Below are 19,239 nucleotides of genomic sequence, written 5' to 3' on the forward strand. Positions count from 1 at the left end.
GTTTCCTTAAAGCATTTGATGCAAAGCCTTTGGGTTTTCCTGCTGAATTAACCAAAGGGGGATGAATTCAAAATAACCCGTGTTAAATTGGTGGCTCCCAGAGTATTTTTGGGGTTATTATGTTAACAGTTTCATAAGGATCCTACTGCTGGTTTTGTCAATGACCAGAAGACAGTTTGCAGCTAAATGTTGATCAAATGCATAAGCAGCTCGTAGTGTTGAGTGGAAAACAAGAGATGAGCATCTGATACAGTGGTCTGGTTAGTCTGGCACTATACTTTTGGTGAGGCCACACATCTGTTACAAGAGAAAGCAAACTGTTCAGGAATAGTCTGTTACACAGAGAAACGAGGGAGGAAGGAGTGAGGCATGTCCTAGAAAGCAGTAATTTTTGCCTGGGTTCGTGAATAAGTGGAATGCGGAAAGCAGGGCTGGAGGCAGGTAGGAGAGGGTGGCTTTGGAGAGGATGCATTGGCTTAGCTTCCACACTGGTGCAGATGCTTCTGCATTGCTATGCCTAGGTTTGGTGCCTGTGTGTGATGTGAAGGCTGATGGAAAGCTGGGCAGAGTTCACAGATGTTGTATGGGGGTGGGATTAAAGGTGAAAAAGGCTGCCACGTGGTGACAAGAACTCTATCTGCCTCATCCAACGAGTTGTGAGAAGATTGGTCAGTCTGTGTGTACTTGTGAAGGACAACAGTTGGACTGTGGAAGTTCAGTATGGCTGCTGGTGGTATACAAGTGCATGCATGGAAAACAAAGTGTATATTTTTCAGTGATAGAAAGTCAAGCATGAGAACAAACTTCCCAAAGTTAGTGATGACTTTATATTTACTGGTAACTTCTATATTAAATCTCAATACTTCTGGGTTTTGTGTTGTTTTGTTTTGTATTGTTTTTTTTTTTTTTTTAAATAAAAGTAGCAGCAAGTACTGCAGCTTGGCTAACAGCCTGGGAAGTTCCGTGGTCTGCTCTGTTTGGGAGTTTGTAGAGTAGCTGTAACGTCTTTCATGGTGTTCACTGGAAGATGAATATCTAAGTAAACAGAGATGACTGAAATAAATTTAAAAGTTTTACTTAGTTACTAATTTCTAGGAACATCTGGTTTCCCCTTTCCTTTGCTGTGTTTGCAGGAATCTGTCTACACTGGCAGTAAGTTACTTGAATTTTCTGAGAGCACCTTAACAGCAAAAATTTTCTCAGATGTATCGTTGCTGTTAGTTTTGTGGCAGTGTCCTTCCAGCCGTTCTGTCTTGCTGACAGTGTTGCTTAGCTGTCAGATTCATCTGTAGCAAGCTAAAAGGAAAAAAGAAATCCAAAATCAAGGGAAGCTTTAGGGCTAGATCTTGCCACAATATGGAGACTTTTAGGAATGCCACTGTGCCAGCTTTTATTGTTGTCTCCGTCTGCCAAAATATGCACTGGCTTGCTTTTGTTTGTGGTTCATGTGGGGCTTTTCAAAGTTGCCCTTGTCCTGGTGGTGGTGGGAGCGAAGGGGATGTGTACAGCAATTTCTGCTCTGGTGGCCTGCATCTAGCTGAGCTTTGCTTGCATGAAGGCAGGCACCAGACCTGTGTGGGTCTTGTCTGCCTCGTTTGTGAGGGTTGCTCTGGGAGCTGGGTCTTGTCCTCCAAGAGACATTGCTTTAATCTATGCTGCTTGAGACCAAGCTATTTCCACTCCTTTTCTTTATCCTCAGCTCGTCTTTAGAGGCTGCTGTCATCTGAAGGAGAGAGTTGTTCTCAGTAATAGTTTGGTAAGTGAGTTAAAAAGGAGGCTAGAAAGAAAGAGATTGTTTCTTGGAGGTGTGTGCAGTTGCATTGGAAATCACTGAGCATTGAAAATCAAGCAATATAATCTAACCCAGATTATTTTCATCAGGAGAAATGTGAACTGGGATTAAAAAAAATCAGTGCTGTGTACTTGCACATCACACTCAGCTTCCCAGGACGGGAATGTTCCCCCCAGGAATGAATATTAGCAAGCAGTTATGAAAGTTCATACCTTCCTCTTCCATCCTTGCTGTCCACCCCCAAGGTAGCTCCGTCCATCCACGGTTTGCTGCTTGTTGGTGTGTTTCTGGATTTCAGTGCAGGCTCTTATGGTGAGACTCTCCTCTATTGCTGTTTGCAGCAGAACATCAACATTTGCAACTAGATCAGAGCCTTTTTTAGATAATGATGAATGGAGAAGAGCTATTAAAAAAATTACTTTGCTCTTAGCAAATTAGCATAACAGATTAATCCCTGCTCGTAATCCCTAGTTTGTTCTCCAGGAAGATGCCTGTGCTATTACAGAGCAGGAAGGAATTTTGTCTGGGCACTTTGAATGCACTCCTCGCTGATATAATTGCTTCCCTTCTGTTCCCCCCTAGCAGTCCTGCAGAGACTGTGCAGTTACAAGCATTCCCAACAGCCTGAAAGGATAGGATTTCCCTTAGGAGGGATCAGATGATTAGCTTATAAATAGTAAATGCCTGTTCAGGCCTACTTTCAAGTGCTTGTTGTTTGGTTGCTCTCTGCCTTTGCAAAAAGTACAACCACATCTGTACCTTGTGGCTCAGAACTAAATGCAAGGAAACTGGGCATACTTGCTGTTGGAGATGATGAATTTCTGTGAGGAAGGAAACTGCCCTGGTGCGAGGCACTTCAGCTTTGCAGCCAGAGCTTTGGATGTTGTGATTGATTTGAAAGGCTGCAGCAGCAGTAATGCACCGTGCTGCTGTGTACACTGGGGTGGTGCCTGGTTCCTTGCCTGTGCAGGAAAATCAGCTCTTTTAATGGGAGACATAAGCTGAAATCAAACTGAAACATGTTCAGTGGTTGAAGCCTGTTTGCAGTGAGCCTGTTTTCCTGCCAGAGAACATGTGCTGATGCCAGGGAGCCCTCCTCTCTAAGCCCGGGCTCTTGGAGTCCTTTTTGGGTGGTGCGCACACATCCCCTTTACTTGCCATCTGTTTCCCTCCAGTTTTGCTTCATTTGTCTCTGCCTTGGTCAGTCTTACAGGTGCTGAGAGGGTTTGACACACATGGAGGTTTAGGATCTACCGAGACTCCTTCCACCACGGTTCCCCACAGCTCTCCTGCTGTATTTATGCTCAGCCTTCCTCGTCCTGGGGCTTTGGTGTGGACCCTCTTTTCACGCTGATGTGCCTAGGTTTGCATCTGAGCTGGAGGAGCTCCTTCCCCTTCTCCAAGGCACTGTGCATTGCTGGGGATGGGGATTGAATTGTGGGAGTAGTTCTGCATGGGATATCTTTTGCAGGACATTTGTATAGACCTGAGTGATCTGTGTACAGTAGATTTGAAGGCAGCATCTTGCCTTTCCTAGGGGGGATGATGTTAATGGGACATAGCAACCACAAAACTAAACAGTTACTGCTATTGGCAGTGGTAATGACTTTATTATTTCGACTTTGTTGCTCTTTCTCGGTTGAGAGATGCCCTTTAATTTCTTCAAGAGGCAGAAGCCTGCCCAGGGCCTATCCAAAGAGAGGAGAGTTACGTGTCTTGTATATTCTGTTTCAACATGGATCAAGTTACTGGTCTCAGAGGCTTCCTTTTATGTTGTGTGTGTTTGTAGGTGCCTTATTCCTTTTAGAGCATCTCCAAATTAGAGCAATACCAATCTTCCTCCTTGTGGATCATACTTATCTTCTAGGTGGAGTGTTTGCTCAACAGCATGTTTGATACAGCTGATCTCATGCACTATAAACCCAGTGGAGGTCAGCTGCCCTGGGCATGCACAATAGAGTTTTGCTTTTGCCAATATTTATTTTCCTGGGGGAAAGAAGTATTGTGCTGTCTCTTACAAGGATGTGGATCTGATTGCACTGTGGAGGATGGGCATGGCATTCACGGGATGGATGATGATGAGGACTGAGTTTTATCTAACCCTTAGGAATGAGGTTAGCTAGAAATAAGATGGATGGGACTGTTCTGGTAGCAAAGTACAGGCTATATATTTGGCACCTCTGTCTGAGAGCTAGCAAGAAGCCAAAGCTGGTGACTTCTGCTGAGGCTGCTAACCACCTCTGTTTGGAGGAGTCTGTCCTGGCAGCAGAGACATAGGTTGATGCGGCTCACAACTTATCTGCTTGGGGGCAAAGTCTTGTATCTGAACTTAAGTCCACATTCACGGCAGGGTGTTCTCTAGAGCTCAGCTTTCTTCTATTTCATGGCTCAGGCAGCACTGACTGGAAAGCAGTCATTGTTCCTTTTCCAACCTGACCAGTTCTTCATTGCAAAATGAAGTTGTGGAATTGTTCTTTGTGGCGGAACATGCTTGGACATGGTACTGCTTATGAGTGACAGCTTTATGGTAAGGACCCTCAAAGCATTTCTACTTTACAGTAGATTCAATTTCTTAGTTTGTTGCCAGTCTTTCTCTAATGGTCTCTGTTGAAACTGAGGACTGCTCCAAGCAAGGGGTCCAGTTTGCATTATTCCTTCTGGAAGCTTCAGAAGGTTTTGTTTTGTTTTGTTCTAGAAACTTGTTGAAGTAGCCAGCTTTCTCTGAGTGGAGGAGTGCCTTGTGGCAATCCAGCATAAATCTATTCAGTTGCCTCTGTTGTTTCAACTGTGCTGCCTGGATTCACAATATTTTTTTTTTAAATCTAAGTCATCGGTGGAAGTGTACTTTATTGCTGAAGCATGACTGTCATGTAGCATTCTACCACCAGCACACAGTGTGACAGAGCCAGGTGGAACTTTGTCTCGCTATTTTAATGTGAATGAGAGAACCTGTTGTCCTGTTTCTCTTTTCTGAGGCACCTACGTTCAGTTTTGAGAACATCAAACTGAGCGTACTGACGGAGAGCATGGCTGGCTGCCAGCCTGGAGCTCGGGTTGGTGCCTGTGCTTCCTGCCCCACGGGTCACCTGTCAGTACCACCTGGCAGCACTGTCACTTAGTGGGCTCCTTGTGACTCGGGGTGTTCAGTAGGTTTAAGGGGACATAAGGAGTCTTGAGTTGCTTCTCACCCCAGTCAACTTTGCTGTGGCTTGTACTTGCTTCTGCTTTTGGCCAGACTGCACAGCCCCCTTCCTGCCTCCCACTGAGTCAGGGCTGCAGCTGCGCCAGTGCCAAGGGCATTTCTACCTTCCTTCCCTAATGGTAGACTGAATTTCTCAAAGGCTAAAATGTTCTGTTCTTACTGAAAACTCTGGAGCAAGCCCATGGCATCTGGGTGCAAACCAAAAAGCCTATGCTGTCCTGAAGGTCAGGCCTGGGTAAGTGAAAGTGAGTGTCTTCAGGCACGAGGTTTGGGGAAGCTGGAAGTTAGATGCAAAACAGGGTGGCCTGTGTGGTGGGGCAGAAAGCTGTGTTTAGGTGGGGGAAGTATAGCTGTAATGTATTTGGAGGGGCTGGTGGAAAGATGCACAGTGAAGTGGGATTTGATAAGTTCCTGTGAAGGCATCAGAGATTATATATATATAACTTAAGATTATTTTTTTTTTACGATGAGGATGCTATGTCTGCTGTATGTTATCAGTGACCTGGGGTGTTAAATTTTCCCTCTGGCTTTGCTGAAGTACAGTTTGTGTTTTGGAAACCTGTTGTCAACTTTCCTGTGCCCTTGAGTAGGTCTGGGCTCATGTTAGCTCCTCATTCCCTCTCCAGTGTTCCTCCAATGTGACAATGGTGTGACTACAGGGTTTGTCACAGCCTGATACTCTTCTGTCCTCTGTATGTGGGAGCTATTTCTTTTAATGCTATAGTTCAGTGCTTGGTTTTGGTTTTTGGTTTTTTTTTAAAGCTGAGGTCCTTGTGACTTGGGAACCACTGCTGAGCTCTGGTGTGATGAGTATCTGCCTGCCTCTGTCTGTCATGTTCCTGGGCATCCATTTCCCTACAGTACCAGTGGGTTATACAGCTAATGGCTGGGATCCCTCCAGGTTGATTAACTCTGTCTCCCCTTTCTGGGGTATCAGCTTTTTTTTTCTGTGTATTTGAATCTTTTGTGCTTCTAGACAATGTGCCTGGTTCTTCTCGGTCATCTGCAAACATCTCTCTCACGTGCACAAGGCTGTTCATCACCTGCCTGGTATGGAGGGGAGATCATCTGCTTCTAGTAAGTGCCAGCACTTAGTATTTCTCTGTCAGGGCAGCTACTGGCTTGTATTATTCTTATCCACTGCCTTTAGAAGCAGCTGACAAGAGGTGACTACTCTAGGAAAGTTCCCGGTGCCCCCTGTTTCTGCGCACCTTCTCTGGCAACTGGTCTCTGGAGGCCATAGATATGTGCAAACCCAGCAAGTAGCTGTGGATATAGAGAGGGGGAGTCTGGAGCAAGGAGAAATCTCATCTTGTTTGCAGCAAGGAAACTTCTCTGTTTGGACCTGGTTTCCACAAGGTGCCAGGGGCTCTGTGCGCTGCCTCTTTCTCTTTTGCAAGAAGAGCAAATAACACTGTGTCCAGGGAGAAGGGAGAGAGCTGAGGTCAGCAGTGGCTCTTTGCAAAGAAGTTGTAGCCTAGCTGAGCCGACAGTCTGTTAATCAAGTGATCATGGATTTTAGTACTCATGCCAGCTCTGACACTGCTAGGCTTGTGTGGTACACTGCCTTGATAAAGCAATTTATTACTAGATTTAGGGGGGGTTTGTCATCCCAGGGATAAGCTGGTGCTGTGTATCCTTTTCAGCTCCTGCTCCAGCTCTCACACTGTTACTCTGCTTGGGGCCTTGTTGCCCCTTAACTCAGGCAGATGAGAAGTATATTGGGCTCTGAATGTCTGTTACTGATGTACACTGGGCTTTGATGTTTGGATTTAGCTGCCTACGCAATGAGAAAGTACCTTGATTTCAAAGGAGAAGTGCTTGCTTAAGCTGTGAAGTCCCTGTTTTCCAGGGGATCTTGAACCTGTAGCACATTATTATAGCAGCAGTTGTTGCTAAAGAACACTTAATAGCAAGAATACACAATCTTTTTGTTAGAAGTCCTGTGGTAAGGGAAGGGGCCATGACAGGAGATTCTCAGGTATTGGACCTACATGCAGAAATCCCCAAGGGGACCTGAGAGCAAGTCCCAGACTTTCCCTGTAGCTTTGCCAAATCGCACCATCTTATAGGGCAGCAAGTGTGCTCCTTTGCCTGGAGCGGAAATGGTACCTTAAGCAAAGTTGTTGCTGCAGCAGCTTTGCTCTGATCCTTCTGCTGATGTTGGCCTGACGGCTGAGGCTACTTCATTTCTGGTGCTTAGCCTGGCAGTTGTGATCATTCAAATGGGTGTCTGCAGTGCCTGGTGAGAATGCAGAGCGTGAGCTTTGGGGAGATGGGCTTTTTCAGAGAGGTGACCTGAGAAAAATTAACCTTAAACATTAAGTGATGATGTTAACTCTGTGTTTCTGTATAATGTTGTGATACCACGAGTTATCAGTGTGCCAACCCTGGAAGGGTAGATGCTTTCTTTTTGTAGCACAGCAGGTTGGCAGCATGAAGGACTGTGCTGGAAAGGAGCTTTTCTGCTTGCTGCAGGTGAGGGATGAGACTTGGTGCAGGAAGTGATAATTAATGGAGCTGCCTCAGGCTGAGATTTGATGGATTTAAAGAGGAGCAGGGCCTGTGGGGAAGCCCCTGCAGTATTTAAGACAAATGATCAGTAGAAATGAATGAATGGTAGTGCTGTTGTCAGAAGAATTGGTAATGTCCTTTCTTGTGCCTGTGGCTGACTCACACATTCCTGTTAGGAGAGCTGGTAGTTTCTAGCATCCAAGGTACTGTGCTCATTATAGGCCAGCCTGGAGACATATTGCAGGCAGCTGCCGGAGGGAATGCCACCTTACCAGCAGGCAGCCAGCACAAACTGGATGCAGATCCACAGAGGGAGGGTATGTGCCAGCAAGTGACTCACACCCCTCCCTCCTTGTCCTTTGCACTTCCTTGGACTGGCAGGAGATAATTTCTTACCTACTCTGTTCTTTGCTCTTTCCCCTTTCTGTAATTTTAAAAGTTAATATATTCTACTAGTGCTGCTCTCTGGATTGTTGTCCCTCCTGGCATGCCAGCAGGCAGGCGGATACTTTCTACTGACTGTTCTCTGCATTTCCATTGGAAAGAGGGTAGCCAAGCACCTTTGGATGCTGGATAAGATGATCCTAGCCTGTTTTGTTCAGCAAGGCAAGTAAATGGAGATTTTTTTTTTTAATATGAAACTGTTGAATGCAGAGGTTCTGTGCAGATCTTCTAACTGCCCCACTAGGAAACAGCATGCAGAGCTTTCATTGCCATTGCTAAATGAGGCAAAAGAGGAAGCAAAAGTGTTCTTGTCCTGTAAAGTGGGCTAACAGTTTTGTTTTATAACAAAACATAGACTTGATGAAAAGTGACACCACCCCCACCCCTCTTTCTCTCTTCTACTGTGTCTTTCCTTTTTCAATAGGTGTTTCTGCTATAGGAATTTCCAGAAGAGAAACTGTTCTGCCTACGGGCTTGCCTTTTATTGAAATATGAGAGGAAGTTAACTTAGAATTCTCAGAAAAGGTTCAATAGGTCTTGTAGCAGAGGAAGTCACATTTTCAGCATGTTTTGCTAATGACGAAGCAGTCAAAATTGAAGCTCAAACGAGCAGCTGGTTCATCTGTCCGAGTTCCCTGGGGAGCAGGGAGCCCAGCAGGTGGGATCCCACCGCACTTGTGCTGCGGATAGCTGTGCTGCTGGTCCTGCTTCCTCCCACCCCCCAAAAATCGCATAGCAAAGGGTTATTACTGGAGTGACAGAAGATGGGAAGTGGTGTGCCTCCTTGAGTACTGTGACTGACTTCTTTCAAAGACACAGCTTTCTGCTCTGCCTATTCTCTACTGCCAGCACCCGGAGCTGTTGTGCTGCAGCCCTGGGTGTTGGCTTGTGTTGCAGAGTGTGTGCTGAAATGGATACAAAGTGCTGGGGAAAATCCAGCTTCAGCTGAGATGGCTGATGGATCTGCTACTGGTTTCGGTGGCCACAGGACTTCATCTCTGCATTGGTGACACACTGGTGGGAGGAAGGTCACCATCTCGTATTTGAGCAACAGTGATAAAAATCCCCTTGCCTCCTGAGATTTGTCTTTGTCTTTAGATATAGTAAGTCTGATGCATTCACTTTGCCCTAAACATTTTAGAGGCAGGAATTTGATCCTTAATGAATTTTAGTACAGTCAGTTACTAAAGGTAAGAAATCCCAGGCTCTGTTCCTAGCATTAAAAAAATTTGTGAGTTGCAGCAGATGAGTATAAATCCTCAGGCTCCTCACAGTACCAAGTGTGTCATGTGGCCATCTTCATACTCTGTCCTGGTGGAAGCTGGCAGCGGAGAAGGGACAGTGTATGTGAATTTGTGCAGCTCTTACTGCTAGATAAGCCACGGAGTTGCTATATATATCGAATTGCCTTCTCTTTCCTTCTATTGATTGGCTGGGGATTTCCCTTTCTAAGAGTGCCTTTTGAGAGGATGTCACGGACAGCACTGTTTTTAGAAACAGTTAAGCTCATGGTAGAGAGCAGAGATGGTAGCGATTAAGCTCACCTGAACTTGCTGTCCTGCCCACATCATTTGAGGTGAGTTTATTAATGAAAGCAGGTCAGTGTGCAAGGCAGTCCCTTCACATGATTTTCCACAGCTAAAGTGCAAAACGGTTTTGAAGGCTCCAGATAACTAGAAGTTAAAGACAGGAGGCTCCTTTTTTAACCTTCTTAAGCCAGAGGTTTTGGCAACTTGGGGTTGGAAAGGGAAGAATTGTTAAAGGCCAGGGGAGGTATTGCTTGGTATTGGGAGGGATACTGCTCCCAGAAAAAGCCTCATGAAGGGCAAGTTTCTGAGTTCATTGATGTATGTGTCTGGGTGGGAAGAGCAGTGGTGACAACACAAAGCCTTGAGAGAGGGCCCTTTGGAGAGGCACAGGGAAAGAGGGTGTCCAGGCTGTTGTCGTAATGTACCACCCGGAAAAGCTGCTCACAAACCAATGTTTCATCAGGGGCTGATGGCTTTGATTGTTGGATGACTGTGCTCAGCAAAAAGAGAGAGATGAAGTTGAACATGTAATCGAAAGTGATCTCTTATCTTTTATTAATAACAGCTCTCAAGGGTTTTTAGCTCATCTTGTGGTTTTCTGTCTTCCTGTAGCTTGATGATAGAAACCCTGAGCAGATGTTTGTCACTGTTTTAGAGCATTCTTCCCGTGGAAGGTGCAGTTGTGTACATAATTTGATAATGGTGCAATTATTGCAAGTTTTAGAGAGGAACTGGGTTCCTACCAGGAGCAGGGAGGAGTGTTCTGCAGAGATGTGTGTTCCCAGCCACATTTCAAGTGGTTGAATGTCACTGTCCGTGTTGCAGATCCTGGCACAGGTTCCTCTCCTACTTATTGGTACGGCTGGTCATGGGGACACTGCTGGGACAACATGGCTTGGTTTGGGTGGCTTGGTACGGGTGAGGCAAGAGAAGAAATCTCAGTGCTTTATTGTCCTCTCAGACCTGCTCTAGTTTCAGTTGTAGCTTCTTCATGTCTGTGTTTATGTGGGTAGCTAAAAAAATGCTTTATTTTATTCCTATGGAAGAAAACTACCCTTGGAGAAAACAGACTGTCCTAGAAATTTTGTATGTGAATGATTGTGCCTGGGCTCTGCTTCTGGTCAGCAGCACAAGCAGAACAAGCCCAGGGGTTTCAGTGCTGAGGAGGCACAGCTGGAGCTGGAAGTGTGGCTGTCTCAGGGCAGTCAAAATCAGTAGCGTTGCAGGGCATGTGATCACCTGGAATAACAGCAATATTTTTTTTTCAGATGCTGTTTCTATTGACTTTCTGTCCCAGGGGTGGATTCAGATGTTTGCAGGCAGATAGCAGTTTAGTTTAGTACCAGCTTGGATGCTAAAGGTGTCCTGCCTGGCCTCCAGCTGCCTTTATTGAGGGGTATAGTTCCCCTATCGGCCCTGTCTTCTGGTTGCAGGCAGATGCCTTAGAAACCTTAGGACTTCTAAAAAAAATGTGTATGTTTACACACCTGTATAAAAAAATAATAGAAGTTGTATTTGTTATAGCAACAGGGCTGAAGTTGTGTTGCTGCTGTTTGGTTGAAATTGTTTTAAAATATCCAGGTGGTGAGTACAAGTGTATTGCAGCTGTGGGTGCTCCAAAGAGCCGTGAGCTTAGCTGGGGAAAGTTGGTGCGGGGTGGGGAGGGGGAGCAGCATGCTTCAGGACTTTATCTTTTGATTTCTGAGCTTTCTGGTGCATTTGGGTCACATATTTCAGGCTTTTTTTCTGCAGTCACAAAGACTGCCTTTCAAGGAAAACTGCAGCTGTCAAAGACTCCACAAGTTGATGGGAATTAAAAGGCAAATGCTCCTGATGCGTAAGAAGAAATGAGTGTTGCACAGAGACCAGTTTAGACAGCGCTTTTCCAGCCTGGAGACTTGGGATGTGACCTCAGTAGCACAGGCACCATTTCCTTGAAGCTGTTGCTACTTCTTTCCTGAAATTGAGTAAAAATCCGTACATGGTATGGTGTGGAGAGAGGTAATGGGGCTGCCAGAGGGAGAGGGAGCCCAGTACCCACGTTTTGCTGCAGGCAGAGGACCCCCAGGAACAGGCAGGAGCCTGGATGGCAGCTGGGATGGGTCCATCTGCACTGCTTTGGGTAGGGACCAGGCAATTGTTTGTACTTGAATAAAGGCTTAATTGTGACTTGAAATGTCCCAACTGTTTTTTTTTTTTTAATTAAAAAAAAAAAAAAACCAACAAACCAAACAACGAAAAGCAAACAAAACTGGAGAGCAACGGGCTGGAGTTACAGGGATTTTGGAAACGTTTGTCAAAGCAGAGCTTCCCGTCTCCTTTAGTCTAGTGGTTATGAAGTTTAGCTTGGAGCCTTGGCTTCGAATCCCTTCTCGGCCGGCTTGGGATCAAAGGCCTGGAGGGTGGGGCTGGGACCGGGGCAGTGGAGGCTCCTTAGGTCCGTGGTTCCTCCATGTGTCATTGAAATGAATTAATGAGTCTGTCTCACTGTCTGCTGTTGTCTCAGCTTCTCACTGGCTGTCATGGGAGATGAATCAGCACAGCGATGGTAGTGCGTGTGGCATCGTGCAGAGCCTTTGCCAGTCCCTGTTCTCTGCCGGTTGGTTAGGAAGATGAAGGAGGAGGCAGAGGCTGACCTGGCAGGGGAGCATCCCTGGTGTGCTGCTGCCACCTGGTGCCACAGGCTGCCCCCAGCCCCTTGGCTGCTTTGTCGGCAAAGCAAGGTATTTCACTGCCATGGTCTTGGTAAGACAAAGGAGAGATGATCTTGAGTAATGCACGTTAACAGTCCTCACGCTGCCGTATGTGGGGCTTTCACTGTCGTTAATGTAAAGAGTGGAGTCAGCTGGCAGGCAGGCTGTTGAAATTAATTATGCTTAAAATCATTGCAGCAATGGATAGCAGTGCTTGTTAGGGATCTGGCAAAGTGCTGGGCTCTGTTCTCTTCCCTCATAATCCTGCACACCTTGATGACATCTGAGTGCCACTGCTGGAGCCTTCTTGCTAGAGTCTATCAGTGCCTGTGCACTACCATTTTGCACATGGTGTAAACTGTTTCCTGGCTCCTCAGTGTATGCATCTCTCCTGACTCCTGGCTGAGCAAGATGTGGCAAAGGAAAGGGTGGAACAGACAAAATGGTGTTGAAGTATTCCTGCAGCTTGGGTGCACTATAAGAATCTCCCCTTCCCCTGTTTCTTCATTCTTCTGCAAAACAAGTTGTCATTAGACTGCTTTGATAGTGTCCCCAGGCTAAGCTGTTCCTGGGGCCTGAAGCAAAGACAGGGGTGGCAGATAATCACTACAGGAGCATCCCTGGCCCAGCCTATAGTTAGTTAGACGTTTTTCAAATTCTGGTGGTATTCCCCCCAAAGCTCTAGTCTTGTTTGCCCGTTTCCCCCTCTAGCTCTCTCTGCACCCTCCCACATTTCTGCATCCTTCCTTCCGCTGCTGCCACTTTCACTGTTTCTCCCACCCTCAACAGTCCTCACTTCTACACTGTGCACCAGCAGGAACCCCAGAACTGCCCGTGCCCCGGTGCCATTCCTGCCCTGGGGCACTCGCCCCAGGTCTGCTCAAGCAGAAATCCCTGTTGCCATGAGTGTCTCTGCCCTTGCGATCTGCATTGCTGTTCCCAGGCTCTGCAACCTCCATCCCATCTCTCCTCTCACTCTCACGTAGTTACTTCTCCAAAAACTTTCAAGTTCATTCTCACTTTCAGCAGCTGTGTGTCCGTTGCAGCACTTCGGGGCCAGCCCTGCCTGTGAACTTACAGCTCATGTCAGATCTGCTCTGGTCTTTGCTAAACAAGAGCTTTTTGTCAGGTATTAAGCCCATGGTTGCTCTGGGCACACTTCTGACTTCTCCAGTCTTCTTTCCCCTTCTTTTTTACTGCAGAGGACCTTGTTTCTTTGGAGAGAAAACCACAAAATACTGTGTCAATGTCCCCTCCTGCCTCTCAGCATTTCTCATGACACTTCCTTTGCTTGCACCAGGCACAAGTCCTCCTCTGGTTTTGTCCTCTTTGCCTCTGACCCCATGCTGTCTATTCTTCCCCTTTGCACCATTCCCCTTCCTCTTTATTCTCAATTTCTCACCTGCTTTTGAATCCTTCCCCTTGCTGTGTAGTTTCTCCCTTGTTAAAGGCAAAGCTCACCTCTATTCCTGCTCACCTCCTGTGGCTAATTCCCCCCCCCCCCCCCCCCCCCCCCGCCCCCTTTCATGATAAGTCCCTTGTACGTAGCCTGTTCAGACTGAAGCCCCTTGTCTCCTCAGCCTGCCTTACCTGCTGTACTGGAGCTGCTGCTGCAAAAACCTTGAGCTTGGCAAAAATCTCCAAATTATTCTCACTTTACCATGTGGGAAGTTTGACTACATGGCAGCTGTGCTCCTGAAATCCCCTCCCTGAACTTGCTCTGCCTGTTCTCTCTCCCTTGTTCTGCTGCTCCTTCAGCACTTCTTTAGGGGTTTGCCCTCCCAACGTGGCTCTGGTTTCTGTCCTCCTGTTGCTCTGTGCTCTTTGTAACCTTATCTACACACACATGTTCAACTACCTTCCTTTGCAGCTGGCACATGCATATACTGTTTCTCTCCTCCTCAATGCCTAGCTGTCAGTCAAGCAGGGCCGGATAATCTGTCCTGATGTTACCCTTGTGACTCCATGACTGATAACAGCACTGCCTCTAACATCTTCCCTGTACAGCTGTATAAACTTGGGCTGAGAATGTGCATGAAGACAAGCAAAGCGCTAGCCAAATCTGGATGTGTTTTTGAGGGTCTTTCTCTCCTGTAGGATGGTGCTGTGTGGTCAGGAGCATTTCTGGCAACAGCAGCTTTCCCCAGTTTCTCTGCAGTCCTGTGAAGAGCTGCTTTGTGTCCTGCTCTGATCTCTCAGATGCAATCCTGTGTTTTAAACCTGGATGTTCCTGCTTTGAGTGCAAGAGGAGCCTAATCAGTGTTCAAAGAGGTCTTGATTGTTTTTAAATATGAAGGAAAATGCTTCCAGGGCATCTTAATCACAAACTGGCATTTAGATTGGATGGCCAGGAAGGGTTTGCAAGTGGTCACCCTCTCCCAGCTGCTGCGGTGGCTGTGGGTAAACCGGGGTGGTGGTGGTTCTGTGCCATGAGCTGAGCAGGATGATGTCTGTCTTGCTCCGTGTTGGTTGGAGACAATCTTGAGACTGTCCCCTGGCACTCAAGAAAGGTGATGCATGTGCAGCCTGCAGTGCAGTGGCAGGTAACGCCCCTCCCGTGAGAGGACAGCTCTTAACCCTCCCCACATCTCGCAGGTACGTTGACTTTGAACGTGAGTTTCGGTCATCGACCTCCTTGGGAAATGTGGCTGGAGGTGGGGTATGCTGAAGACATTGCAGGCAACTCTGCTTACTCAGAGACCTGTAGGGATTCGTGTATTCAGACCTAAGTACTCTAAGCAGTAAAAAGGACAGCTTTTTTTTATAAGCTTGATGGAATACTTCATCTACCAGTAATTGGATTGAGTTATATCCTTGTCAGCAGAGTTGCCCAGAGCTGACATAACTTTGCATAAATACTTAAACATATTGAACAAGTTGTCTTTTTTTCTTTTTCTTTTTTTTTTTTTTTAAGCCATATATGTGAGCTTGTTTTGCTTTGGATCACTAGATGGGTTTTGTCTTTCTGCTTCAAATTGCTGTCTTAGCTCTGGCTACCCGGAGACATTTGTAGCCATGGCCCCAGGAGTTCTGGGGACAGAGTTGCCATCAATTTGGCACCTCTGCTGTTTACTACTTTCATATATTATTGCAGTAGACTCTTTGCCTGCTCCTTGTCTGGCAGCTCATGCAGAGGTGACTGGGTCCTTAAGGTACACTTCTAACAGCACTTCATCTTGTGGGTAATTCTGGGTGTCTGAATTCATACCTTGCCTCTGGTTACACCTGTATGCAGTTAAATGATGATCACTTAGCATTGCAGAGCAATCTGAATACTTTGGCAACTTGTTGTTGTCATCTGGTATTAGTGATATTCCTCAGCTCTGGTAGGCCAATCTCTTTTAACAGTTATTTATCAGTAAAAGTATTTTATTGTTGAGGACTGTTAGAAACAGCCCTCAGACCTGTAATTTTGCTTAAAATAATGAAGACCATCCTGTACAATCTGCTTTGCATGTAACTATGTGGTCTGACAATTGTATTTTTAGCCTGTCGTTAGTTGACAGGCTTGAAATGGCTGTTCTGTTTCATTTGGGATCAAAATAAGGATAATAGGGTTCCTCGTTGTTTCTTCTAAGGTCCCTAGTTTAGTATTGGGACTTTTTTTTCCCCATTAAGTACATCAGGACTAACTCTACCATTTTAGCTGAAATTAAAACAAGATCTCTGCCTGGGGCAAGTGCTGAGCACAGAGAGCTTTACTCCAACTGCAAACAATTGGCAATGTTTTATAAGCAATTAAAAATGAGTCTCATAGTGGGAAGCGTGGAGCTGGCAGAGGGGCCACCCATCTCGCCTGGGGTGCACACCGAAAACTGTATCGCAGCAGTGCTAACGAGGCTGGAAGCCATAATTGGTGCTTGCTGTGTTTCCAACCTTTCCAAGGTCTCATGTGCATATCTGAAAGACCCCTGTGTGCCCCAATGGGCATCCTTCCTCCCTCCCTCAGGACCTCTGCTCCCCGCAGCGTGCCAGGGGCAGGTGATGGCAGGGAGTGTTCATGCGGTTTGTTATTGTTCAGTGTTTCCTGAGCCTGGCTCGCTGTCGTTGATCAGACTGTGCTGAAGGGCAGGGCTGTTAAGCTTTTCACAAGCTTTTCTGTGAGGCTCCTGTAAATGCACACTGGTGAAGCAGCGATATGCTTTTATGCCACCTCTAGGAGATGTGGAGAGGCAGAGAGAGAGTGTAAATGTTTCTTCTGATTTTTGACAGCCTAATTATTTGCTTGGAGAGTAGGGTTTTCCAGTGCGCACACAGTTCATATGGCACCTTGACTTGGCTTGCAACTGAGAGGCAACCTGGGTGTCTTTGAGTCCAGAGCTACAGTTCAGAAAATGAAGAATAGTCACTGGTCATCTGTGAAATGTCTGGCTTGGCCAGTGGGTGAGCATCCCAGATGATGATGGGTCCAGCTCTGCAGGCAGAGCTCAATCCTTCTATCCAGCTTTTTTCTCACAGCCCCTGTGTCTCTTCTAGCATCTGCAGCAAACAGGGGCAGAGGTTTCAAGACGGCCACTGCTTCAGTCCCTGCTGCTCTGTTTCTTACAGGGAGAGGCAAAGATCCCTGGAGGAAATAATGCAATTGTGTAATGAAGTGTACAATCATACGCGTGAGTCACATAGGCAAGAGGGCTACGATGAGAACAAATTAAGATATTTATGAGTGGTCTCAACTCTGACACTTCCTTATTATCTGAGAGGTTGGCTTCAAAATTAATAGTTCCAGAGTAGGATACAGGCTATAAAAATGCTCAAGTGAATTATTTTCTCTACTTCCCCCAACCCAGGTGTGTCAGGCAGCATGACCCTACCAGCCTCTTCAGCAGGACTGGCACTGTCCTGTGCCTCCCTGCAGCTGAACAAAGAGGAGGGAAGGGGGCTGCTGGCTTTGCTGGCCCCCAGCCGTGGGCCACAAGCCCTGTGCTCTGCCTGTGATTACACAGCAGCAGAACCAGCATGAAGTTCTAGACTGTGGTTTCCATCTGTGCATGGAAAGGCATTATGCTCTTCTTATCTTTTCTCTAGTTTCATTCTTTTTATCATGTCTTTCTCTCTGGTGCCCTCTTCATTTAATTCAGCAGTGTCAGCCTGCGCCTTGGCTGGGCACAGCAGGTGGCTAGTTGAAGCCCATTCCCTGTGACCAAGAATTTAGGGGAGCTTCTGACCTGGATTTGGGGGGAATCCAACCGCTTGCATGGGGAACAGCTCCTTGAGCAGCTGCATAACCGCATGTGTGACTTGCACAGGAGAGGTGGTAGGTGCCAGCCAGGGGAGGTGTCGGGCAGTGGTGCTGAGCACACTGGGCAGCTGCTATCCTCCCTCCCAAGGGCTGGAGACAGTTTGACTGGAAGCCACAGTGGCGGAGCTGGCAGCCAGTTGAACACAATAGCCTTTAAAAGGAGGAGGACCACAGCCAGCCCTGAAACAGGGGGATGCATTTGGGGTGCCGGCAGAGGAGCACATGGAGCTGCACAGGTATGTGAGTGAAGTTGCCTCCAGATGGGTGGACTGGGCCAAGTATAATTCAGGTAGTGCTGGAACTTGCAAGTTCCTTGGGTGGTACAAGCAGCACCTGCATTTTTGTAGTATCTCCTGGCTTCTTTCATCCCATAAATCCTCAGGAGCCCCTTCCGCTTTATCCCTGCTCTGTCCAGGACAAGGAAGCCCTTGGTGGTGGAGGAGCGGCAGCATTCCTGTGGGCTGAGCTAATGCAGCTGCAGGAGTCCTGGCTGGCTGCGGTGAACTGCCTTCCTCTTGGGCAACTGGCTTTCAAGAATAGCTTGGGGGATGGGAGCCAGGAGGAACATCCTCAAACATGACGTAGCCAAAGAGAGTTGCAGTTTCTAAGCAATTACTGACTTCTCCTACAAGGAAGGAAGTGAGAAACTGGAGTAGCCATTAGCAATGATTTAATAAATTGGTACAAAGTGTACTGCAGGAAAAGTACTTGTGTGTCATTTGGTATTATCAATAATTTGGATAACTTCAGACTAGTGAACAAAGTATACTTAACATTTTACTTCCCTTGCTAATTGTACTTTTCATGTAATTTGTAAGTCAGCAGCTGCATTGATTCTTCCTGGTGGCATGGTAAGCTGCTGCTAGAATTTTTTTCTCTGTATGAAGTCTGATATGTGTGGTCATCTTGCTAAATAGTGGAAAAAAGGCTTTTGTAGTTGAAAAGAAACAGGATGGATCTGGGTTTGAAGAGACATATTGCAGTATTTGGCTTTTTCTGTTTTCCTAGGAATAAAGTTGATTCCCATCGTGGATTTTCTCATGTTTTCCTGAAACTTGGTGACCTGCTTTCAAATATAAGGTAATATATCATGCACAAGCTTTACATCCTTTCTGGACTCCCATTCTTTTTTCCTGTCCTTTGTCATCAAGTGCATGGCAGGACCTGAGAAATTAACTGGAAGTGCAAGGGTAATTACTTCTACCTGACAGCACTGCTGGAGCAGGGTGGGAGCTGCCTCCTGTATCATGTAGCAGTGCTAAAGGACTTGCTTACTGCTTGCCCATGATGAAGATTAAGTTTCAAAAATGTCTCCTTAGTGCTGGCATTCAGCTTGCCCTTTTGATGCGCAGGTGTCAAACCTCACTTAAATCCGGATGGGAAAGAAATCCCAGAGTGGAAGGAAAGCCTTGAGTAGGAGAAACACTTCTGTAGCCGAACTGATCCCTTGGAGGTGGAAGGGGGAGTAATTCTCAGCCAGGGTATGTTGTGTGAGGTGTTTAGACAATGTCAAATTCCACATTTGTTGATGTTTTTTCTCATCTAAGGGTGAAAACGGTTAAAATAAATGACAACACTTATCAAAGACCTTGAGTCTTCCTGAAGCTTTGGTGTACTACAGGCTGCTGGTAACTGGCAGAAATCATGTTTGGTTGATGTGTTTTAAGCCATCTTTAGGCTACGCTCAAATATTGAACATCCCTACTTAAAATGTTGTTTTTAAAAACTGTTGGGACACATGTGCAGATTTCTGTGCTACAGTGAAGGGGCTGCACAGCTGGGTGAGTGGCATGGGGAACAGGAGTGCACAGGGCAGCTACAACCTG

The 19,239-nt window shown here is 46.5% G+C and overlaps 1 protein-coding gene across 10 annotated transcripts in view; it reads left to right on the top strand.

The window, feature by feature from the left end:
- Positions 1-19,239, top strand: part of MTMR4 (myotubularin related protein 4) — a 56,426-nt gene that overhangs the window by 938 nt on the left and 36,249 nt on the right. For 4 of the 10 annotated variants that reach the window (XM_055794904.1, XM_055794908.1, XM_055794910.1 and 1 more), the window contains exon 1: positions 5,073-5,229. The exons of 1 other annotated variant lie outside the window; for it this stretch is intronic. The gene's annotated coding sequence lies outside the window, so the exon portion shown is untranslated. Of the gene's footprint in view, positions 1-5,072; positions 5,240-5,970; positions 6,072-18,421; positions 18,494-19,239 lie in introns of those variants that run through there. 5 more of the 10 variants (XM_055794906.1, XM_055794912.1, XM_055794907.1 and 2 more) reach the window with 5 other exon arrangements.

Source organism: Falco peregrinus, chromosome 2 (assembly GCF_023634155.1).
Source record: "Falco peregrinus isolate bFalPer1 chromosome 2, bFalPer1.pri, whole genome shotgun sequence".
Classification (NCBI taxonomy): domain Eukaryota; kingdom Metazoa; phylum Chordata; class Aves; order Falconiformes; family Falconidae; genus Falco; species Falco peregrinus.